Source organism: Chenopodium album, chromosome 20 (assembly GCF_948465745.1).
Source record: "Chenopodium album chromosome 20, dcCheAlbu1.1, whole genome shotgun sequence".
Taxonomy (NCBI): domain Eukaryota; kingdom Viridiplantae; phylum Streptophyta; class Magnoliopsida; order Caryophyllales; family Amaranthaceae; genus Chenopodium; species Chenopodium album.
The window spans coordinates 10,096,359-10,106,838 of record NC_137853.1 but is presented as its reverse complement, the minus strand read 5'-3'; positions in this window follow the sequence as shown (position 1 = coordinate 10,106,838).

Below are 10,480 nucleotides of genomic sequence, written 5' to 3'. Positions count from 1 at the left end.
ACCGTTGCAAATAATATAAACTGGAGGTTGTACTTCATTAACATTCAATTTCATTAAGAGTGAGAACTAAAAAAAACCCTAGCTTTCTCCTCTTTTTTTTTTTTTTTTCTCTCTAGGGTTCTTCAAAAAAAAAAAATGTTTCATAGGCCGGAAATAGTCAAATTTCTCCGGAAATTTGGCTATTTTCGACCCTTTCCCAGGGAGAAATTTGACTATTTTCGGCCCTTTCCCATTAATTTCTTCATGTTTTTGTTATTAATTTCAATAAATCTACACTCTTTGATGGTAGTAAGTACCCCTATAATGGGTTTGAGTGTAGTAAGTGCCCTTATGGTGGGCTTTGTTTTTGATTTGTTTTTATTTTTGTTTTTTGAGTTTAGTGTGGTTATAGTTGCTTCATGGGTAAAAATTTGTGCGAGATCGATAAAGAGGTTAATCTTTCGATTACAGTCAGTTGAATCAAAGGTTAATCTCATCGAAGAAGGCTATTAATCTCCGCGATATGAAACGGGTATGAAGAATGTATAATTTGCAACAACGATCGTAGATCTGCTGAAAGAATATTTTATTTGAGGAGAAATGGAAAAGGATAATCTCACCTTTAACATTTCTGCTTAAAACAATCCCACCTTTGAATAATCTTGTAATAACCCCACTTTTATACCCCATCTGCTCAAACAGTCCCTTGACCGGTTTGTAAAATTGGTAACCGGTTGAAATGAGTAACATGCCACATGCCACATGCCATATTTTAATTGGTTCTTTTTTAATTAGTTTAAAAAAAACAAAATTAAAAACATTATTTTTTTAAAAAGCATTCCCTTTCCCGATCCCCACCTGAATGTCAGCCTAACTCCTCTGGCGGGTTATAAGTCGTGTATAATACATGTTTTTAGAGTCTATTTAGGTAGTTTTTGAGTCTAGATTAGTTGTTCATAGCTTATTTTAGCTTGATTTTGTTTAGTTGTGATCATATGATGCTTTTATGGGTAAATTCGTTGTTTTTGATGTATTTTAGGAACTAACGAGGTTATATAAAGGTTTTATGAAGTTGCGGATCTTGATCATAGCTTGCAATTCACTTTGAAGGCCAATGTTTGATGTTGAAGTGAAAATAAGCTAAATCCCGGCCAGACACGCCCATGTCACGCAGGGCATGGGCATGTCAATGTGTTCTAAAGAGGCAGAAAGTTTGATTTTGATGTTATATATGAGGCATGGGCATGGCTCGAGTGGAGTTGGCCCTGCAAGACACACCCATGCCAAGCTAGATGAGACACGCCCGTGTCTCTACGAGTGTCATTGCTACTATGATTGCCATTACAGCGCCCATGTCAGAATTTGACATGCCCATGTGTTAGAATTCAACTCCTTTTGATGTATTAGATGCCTTTTAGATGCTTTTCAAGTGTTTAGTTTATGTTTTCTAGGCTTTAGGTCCCATTATTGTGTTACTGTCACTGCAGCGTTCACTAGGGATTCTAAGCATGTACAGTCCTACTTTAAGCTCTTTAGAGGGCAAATGATTAATGAAATCTTAAAGCCTTCTACCAAGTGTTGCCTTGTTTTTATGCTTGTTTGTTGTTAGACCTTTATAGATATTGTGTCTCATTACTTGCATATTAGCTCCCCCTCCAACCTAACTTGTTGCGCTAAAGACTCGTGGTTCGGATCCGCTTATGCCCACCTTGAAGTATCGTCCGTCACAAGCCCCGACCACCCGCACTCCGTCGCCCAAATAGACATGGTGCTCCTGAGATTCTATTGCCCGCTTGTGTTGCTTTGTGCTCACAAGCCGCTCTTTCGCACGAGGCTAGCGTTCTTGCCACTAAAAGGCTAGAGCGCGCCGCACGTTTTGAGTTCCAAACTCCCAGACCGTGACAGTTGGTATCAGAGCCAAGTTCAAACCTTGTCGCAAGCAACCCGTGTAGGCACCAAGGAGGGCTACACGAAGATGGAATTCGTAGAAGCAAGGCTCGCTTGGCTCGAGGAGAAGGCGGACAAATGGTCTGAGCTCCAAGTCATTGTACACGAGCAAGCCGAGCAAATTTTGAAATTGATGGAAGACAGAGATGCTCTCCACGAACAATTGCAATTTGTTCCAAGGACAAGCCGATGAAGCACTTGAGAAATGTGCTACCTTAATGTGCGCTGTGGGCAGAGACGCACTTGGTGTTGGTGCGGTGAAGATCAAGCCGCCCAAACCTCACAACTATACACTACTACAAAAAAGGCCTTAGAGAACTGTTATAATGGGCTTTATAGATCGCCTTAGAGGCGATCTTCTGCTAAGCGATGTGTAAAGTTTACAGAACGGGTATAAGAGGCGTTCTATATGCAAGGGAAAAGAGAACGGGTACAAGAAACGTTCTATATGCAAGAAATAACCGTTCTCTTTCCTGTTTATTATGCTTATAAAAAATGAATAAAAGAGAATGGTTAACACTGATAACAGTTCTCTTTGTTGATTTATTTTTTTTAAAAAAAAAATTACTCGTATAAATTTTGGGAGATTGCATATATACTAATCTACATCAGTAATCAATAAATTAAATTCAATTGAAGTTGTAAAAGTCCAAATTAAATTCCAAATTAAAATAAACTTTATTATCATTATTCAATTAATTACATCTCATGCCTATAAAAAAAAATTACATCTCAATATTTTGATGCAATTCAATTAGCATAACTATCAATGTGATAGTACTGTTCTTCCTCAAAAAATAAAATAAAATAAAATAAAATAAAATAAAATTTCCATGGCTTCAACCGCAGGTTCCACTTTCACCAACCTCAACCACTACTGCAACGTTTTCCACCGGCCTCAACCACCGCAACGCCTCCACCAACCTCAACCAGGCCACTGAAGCTTCTCCACCAATAGCGCACGCAAATAGAGAAGCCGCACCACCAAACACCCTAAATCATAGATGAAAAATCAGAAATTTACCAAATCATAACATTAAAATCAATTGATAAAAGTTATAGATCAAAAATTAACAATTGGGAATTAAACAAGCTACCTCAATAAATGTTAAACACCAAGCAACCCGCAATAACTTGCGACCATAAACAGAGCAGAACAGAGATTTAATGGTTCTATCTTTCACGCTGGACTTTCGCGACGCATTGTATCGGAGTTGGGGTTGGAAAACAAGGCTCGTTGTGTTTCTAGATTTTTCACATCATTAGCGGCGATGCGACGGTATAGACCAGACACTTGTAAATAGAGGAAGACGACGACGGAGAGGAGGTTAATCAGAGGTTAGCTTGGAGTTTCTAGGACGACATTGAACCATTATTGAAGGATGAAGGTAGAAGAGAAAGGAATTAGAGTTTTAGAGGAGGTAAGAGTGAAAGAAGAGGGGAAGTTATGGATGAAGAATGTGGTTGGACGGCTATCTTAAGAAGAAAGGGGAGTTAGGGTTAGAATTTTGGGCCCTTTCATATGTTAGATTATTCTTTTTTATTTTTAAAAAATAATATTAAGCACATAGAACAGTTAACTAAGAGGAGCGATCTATATTGCAAGTGTAAAATATTTGGGTATACTAAATAGAACGGTTAACTAAGAAATGCGTTCTATAAAATAAATTTACAATTTAATAAATATATTAAATAAATCAAATAGAACGGTTAACTTAGATAAACGTTCTATATTCTTCTGGAGAACGCCTACCTTTGGTAACCGTTCTATATTTTGTGATCTCTAATCTAGTTTTTGATGTAGTGATAGTAACGCTAGAGATGCAAAAGAAGTTGACAACTTCCTCTTTGACATGGAGCAGTACTTCCGAATATGTCAGTTGAGTGACGATCGGAAGGTGGATACTGCCATCATGTACTCCTCCGAAGATGCTAAGCGGTGGTGGCGCACCAAGCACGTAGACATTTTCGAAGCAGGAAGGATAAAAATTGATATATGGGCGGAGTTCAAAGAGGAACTCAAAGAACAATTCTACCCCGTCAACACAGCATTTGTTGCTCGGATGAAGTTGCAAGAGTGCCACCAGAAGGGTTCTCTTCGCGACTATGTTAAAGTAATACTCGGCGACAATGTTGGAAATCACAGACATGAATGAGAAAGATCGTGTGTTCAACTTTGTCAACGGATTAAAGCAATGGGCGCAGCGAGAGATTTTGAGGCAAAATATTGATACCCTCGCTGCTGCTACGTGTGCTGCTGAGAGATTGATAGACTACTCAGTCGGGAAGGGTCGTCAATCCGAGAATGATTCAAGTGGGACGTCAACACGCTCCAACAGCCCGTCTCCAAGCTCTCTAAAGGGTACAAAGGATGGCTCTTGAGTATCATCCAACACCATTAATACATACCATAAAAGAAGTGGAGGAGTTGATGCCCAAAGATCAACATCAACCCCTTCCCACAACTCTGGAAACTCAAAGGCCAGCACATCATCGACAAACACAAGGCCGATAAACTGCATACTTTGTCATGGTCCACACAAATGGTGGGAGTGTGAGCATAAAGAAGAGCTTGACAAGATCCAAAAGAGATTGTCATCCATGTTCGCTCAGGATGCCCAAAAAGAGACTAGCAGCGATGAGGAGCCCACATACAGGATGGGTTCCATGTATCAAATGAGTGATATGAGAATGGTAGCACCTGAGGAAAAACCAGAAGTCCGATACCTATCGGCAATGCGAGTAATTGAGCCAGAGAAGAAGGCGACATCAAAGAAACAAGCTTGCACCAAAGTCCAAGAGAAGTGGGAGATGAAGCCAATGAGTCGGCAACATCCCAGATGCACCCCTGCCAAAACCAGAATCAGACACCCGGTTCGAAGCAAAGAGCGACGAGCCCAGAGACACTAAAGAGACACCAAGGGAGAACCACACAAGAGAGAGGGAAAACGGTGGTCTATTTAATTAGTTGAAATAGTCTCTTGGGATCCGACCCCTTACTTGCCCGTCTATAGTAGTGGTCTTGTTAGGTTATTTTTGTTAGGTGCGCGACATGCCTATCACTGGCTGACGGACATCCCTTTACCCCCCACCCCTACATTCCCCGATGAAAAGAAAACACGAACAACAAGCTCTCTCTAATGGCGTCAATAGCGACAACTCTGACCTCAACGAACCTGTTCATTCTGCCACCTCCATTAACGACCTTAATCAAAGGATCAAAGCTTTGGAGAAGGTGAAATCTGATTTGGAGACAAAATATTCAAATTCGAAGGCTAAATTTGGTGAATTACAAGATAAGATAGATTAGTCATTGAAGGCTGAAAACATCGAGTCGGAGTTGAATTTTAGGGCGGCGGAATGCTTAGCTAACTAGTTTTAGTCTAGTACCGCTGTGCGCAAGTGCTTCAATATGGGTGGAATTTAGTCAAATGCGGTGGGATTCGAATGAGGGTGATGCGTCGAGGTTTAGTGGGGTGAGGTTTAGGTTCGACGGCGTGAGAATCAGATCAGGTGGGAAAGGATAAGATTTCGGGTAGGGATGGAGGTGGAGGTGGTTGTTGTTTGCATGTGTAATGGATTCTGTAAGGAGGGTGTTCCCATCGTAGGGGATCCTTCTCCTTAGATGCCCGTGGCCCTTTAAAGCCTAGGACTTTACACTTGTTAGGGTATATTAGGATTTGAATTCCTGAATGTTTGGGAGATCTTTGAATTAGAGATGATTCTATCATACACGCCTTTTTGTAAGAAACAAGTAGGAGTCGCCAATGAGTTTTAGGAAAACCCATAAACCTCGTTCATGCCTTTCTCCCAAGTAGAGTTCAAGGGATATTTAGCATGAATCATAAGTTTACCCAGCCCAAATTGGTCTACATAAACCAGATTTGAGTTCGGGAGCGAGGGTACCAAGATAACATTCCCTTTAGAGGGGAATCGCGATCCTAGCCCTAGTGCGGCCTCTACTAGCTCTTCCTTTGCAAAATTTCATTACCAAACAATATATGAAACGTGATACCTAAAACTATGTTAGTTGATTTAATTTACACACATTAATTCACGTAGAAATTACATCGTAAAGTCGTTATTCTTATTTAATTAAATTCGTGAAAAGAACAATAAAATAAACAATATTCGCCTTGACTTAAGTGATCAACCAACAATTATTTTATTCAATTCTAATCTTGATTAACGAAAGGATACTATGTGAGATTAATTAATTTATTATTTTAAGGTGATCAAACAACACTAATTAATTAATTAAAGTTCTTTTAAAAAATAAAAATAAAGGTGATTTAACTGAGTGCTTGGGAATTTACCACTTCTCTTTGCTAGATCTCCGTTTAGAACACTTATGGACTCCTTCTTGTTGGGGAACCTCCACCGTAGTAACAAAATATCAAAAAGGGTGAGTGTTTAAGACAAGAGGGTTTGGATGCACAAGTTCACAAGTATTCTGCCAGGATTTAGGTTATTTTTCAGTTTGTTGAAGCCTCGGATTAGGGTCTTATTTATAGGGAATGATTAGGTTAGGGTTTAGAGCATTCTGCCGCAGCAGGTGTCGCGCGCAACTGAATAAGTTGCGCGCGGCTATCGCGCACAAGTGAATAAATCGCGCGCGGTATACGCGCGCAACTATTTTCTTGCGCGCAGCTCTATGGTAAGATTCGATTTTCCAATATTTTGATATTCTGAATCTTTCGCGAGCGCACCTACAAAAGTTGCGTTGGATGCCGCACGCAACTGAATAAGTTGCGCGCGACTACCGAGCGCGACTACCGAGCGCGACTTTGTGAGATGCGTGCGACATTTTCCGCGGCAGCTTTAGTTTCAACCTAGACGCTCCTAAATCCGTCATTATTGGGTTTTAAGCACGGGCTTAAACCTAATTATGATCGGGTTTAGTTAATTGGACCTTGTGTTGGCCTTGTTCTTTTATTTGGGCTAGTCTTTTGTGTTTTGTGGCTTAATCAGTTATCCATAAGTATTCTTCACTTCGATCCAACACGAGGATGGTTTTATTTATCGTCATTGCACTTCCTGTCGGGATAGGAGGCCAAAAGTAGATGTCTACAGATTCGGGTTGGGTTTCCAATCTGGTTTTGTTTAGAGGTTGTCACTGGTCCAGTGGATTGCTCGGGATGGAGCCATAAAGGTCCGGTAGGGTGGGGGCAAGTGAGGTTGCGATGTGGTGGTGATCATGGAGGGTAGGTGATTGTCATGGTGGGTTGGCCATGGTAGAAGATGGTGAAGTGTGAAGAGATAATTAAAAAAAAATTATTAAAAAAAATTTACTTGTTCAATAGGTTTTAGGTAAAATGGCTTGTTTTGAGAAGATGAGGTATAAAGGTTGAAAATTCTACAATGTCAGTATTTAAAAATGAAACCACAATTTGCTGATGTGGTGAAATTTGATTGGCCTTTATTTAGTATTTTTATTTTTATTTTGAATTATTTTTATTGTCCATAATGTATTAAAATTTTATTTTTGTATGTATACTTTTTAGTACATGCATTTTTTTTTAAGAAATACATAATTATAACTAAATTTTTGCATTTATAATTATAATTAAAAATCACAAAATTAAAATTGTTCATCATTGTTCATCAATGTTCATATTGTTCATCAATCATGCCATAGATTAATTAGCTCCAATCCCCATTCCCAAAATCAATGTTAGTTGTTGATAAAATTGTAAATCCGAACTTAAATTGGGATAAAATTCGAAACAAATTGTGTTTTTGCTATTTGTTTTTTTTTCAATTTTTGATCTTATGTTTTTGTTCATAAAAAAAATCTCAACGACCATCTCATTTATAAATATTTGCAAAGGACGAATTCCACTTTGAATGGTTTAAAAATATGATTTATGTGAGCTTAAATTGCGCAATTGTGTCAAAGAACAAAGAGTATCAAGTGTGTAGAGATAAGGTGGTCGTTTTTTCTTTCTTTCTTTTTTTGGCAACCCCTGTTCTATCCGATAAATGTAATTAAGTTGTCTCGGACTTGTTTGTGGGTTAGGTTAAATAAATACAAGTAATCACCTAACTCAGTATACGTAATTACCTAACCACAAACAAATTAAAAAAATCGCAGATTTCGATTCTGGATCAAACAGGTTTGCGAAAAAAAATTGAAGTCTAAATTGGAGAGTACACCCTGATCGTTATCCATTGATCTTCATAAAAATTGAAAGATTCGTGCTTTAAATCATCGTAATACACACTCCTAGGGCTATTTTCATCCTCAAAACCATCAAACAACTTGATTTTTACATAAATCAAAATTATCAATCAAACCCTAAAACGAAATTTGTATATGGGTCATGGAAGCAGATTCGAAACCCAATAAATCTGATGTTTGGACGAAATTTTTTGGTCGGAATTTTGGTTTGAGTTGCGAATAGATTATACAAGATTTTGGGGGTGGTTAATTTAGATCTTGAATGAAGAACAGTGATGCTTTTTTTATTTTCTAAATTTTAATTATAAATTAATTTTCAAAAATGATTTTAGAAAGATAAAGATAAATTTTTAAAAACTAAAATTACCTATTCTTTGAAAAAAAAATACATATATTTGCGATTATACATACATGTATAGTACATTTAGGCTTTAAAAATAAACCAAAAATCGACCAATCATAACATGACACAGCATCATGTTATGGTGTCATTTTTTGAAAAATGAGACAGTAGAAACATCGTATAAAGGTGGGATTATTACGAGATTATTCAAAGGTGGGATTGTTTTAAGCAGAAATGCTAGAGGTGGGATTATTCTTTTCCATTTTTCCTAAGTATGATTCAATTGTCATGTATTCATTATGTTTAAATCTCTTTGTAAATATTGTATGACTTTTTATTTATGAATCAATCTTTATAAATAAAAAAAAAAGAAGGAAATTCTACATGGTGGCCTTCAAGTTTTAATTTTTCTACGTAGCAGACACACTTTTTTCCAACACTCAAGTGGCACTATGGTTTTGCAAAATTACGTATAGTGTCCTTTTTTTAGTTTTATGGCTAACTTTTATAATTAAAATGGTTAACCTAAAGTTTTTTTGTTTAAAAATTAATTAAATTATATTTTAAACTAATAAAATAAATAAAAAAAGAAATTTAATAATAATAAAAAAAAGCCCCCAACCCACGACCACCTTCTCCACCACCACGTCCACCAATCACAACCCCAACCCCCACATACACATCGCCGGCCCCAGAAACCCTTTTTTTCGCGTCGGTGCCAGCGACCTGTCTGTATACGATGTTGAATAAAAAGTCATACAATATCTACTTGGTCATTTCACACCGCCGGCCCCAAAAACCACTTGAGAGAGTTGGAAAAAAAGTGTGTCTTCCACGTAGAAAAATTGAAACCTGGAGGCCACCATGTAGAATTTCCTAAAAAAAACATTTAATTTCATTTCACAAGCAATAATTATGGGTTTTACAACATTTAAGGGTTCGTTTGGCATCACTTTGGTTTTCTGTGTTTTGGTTTTTTGTTTTTCAAAATTATATGATATATGTCATATAAGGGAATTTTGATTTTTACCACTTTCAAATAACGACTTTATTGAATTTACCACCTCAAAAAAAAAGATTTACTTTACCACCTCATAAAAAAATAAAACATCAGTTTTACCACCAATCACCTCCAACTAACGGAATCCGTCCATAAATCCGTTATTGGGGCCTACCTTGCACACGTGTCGCTATATTATTGGGTAAGTCTTAAAAAAAATAAAAAAAAATTCCCATCAATCAACCGGTGGTCGCTGCCACCGTCGAGACCCCCACCGCCGGACTGGCTACGACCAGCCCCACCCACCTAACCGTTACGACCAGCCCCCACCCCTACCACCTAACCGCTACTAGCCACCGTCGGGACCCACCTAAACCCTAAACCTCTACCAGCCACCGTCGGGACCACAGCCACCGCATCGATTTTGACCCCTTTTTCACCAATTTCCGACCTCAAAACCCTAGCCACCACCTAACAGTTACGACCAACCCCACCACCTAACCGCTACCACCACATCGCACACCACAGTCGCACCGATTTCTACCCCCTTCCACCAATTTCCGACCTCAAAACCCTAGCCACCACCTAACAGCTACGACCAACCCCACCACCATCCAAACTCAGACCAAAAACCACCGCCACCCAAACGCGAAACCATCGCGACCCCAAACCACCACCACCCTGACGCGAAACCACCGCAATCCACCCCAGCCAACCTAACCCCAGACCAAAAACCACGCCACCCAGACGCGAAACCATCTATCGCGACCCGAAACCACCACCACCCAGACGCAAAACCCACACGAAATTCCTAGGAACCGAGGTAGTTGATTTCGTTGCTGGTTGGTTGACATGGAAGATCGAGGAAGATGAAGAAGAAACTTCAAAAATGTGGGCCCTACTAACAGATTCATGGACGGAATCCGTTAGTTGGTGGTAAAATCTAATTTTTGGAAATTTTGGTGGTGGTAAAGTAATTTTTTTTTTTTGGAGGTGGTAAATTCAATTAAGTGGTTATTTAAAGGTGGTA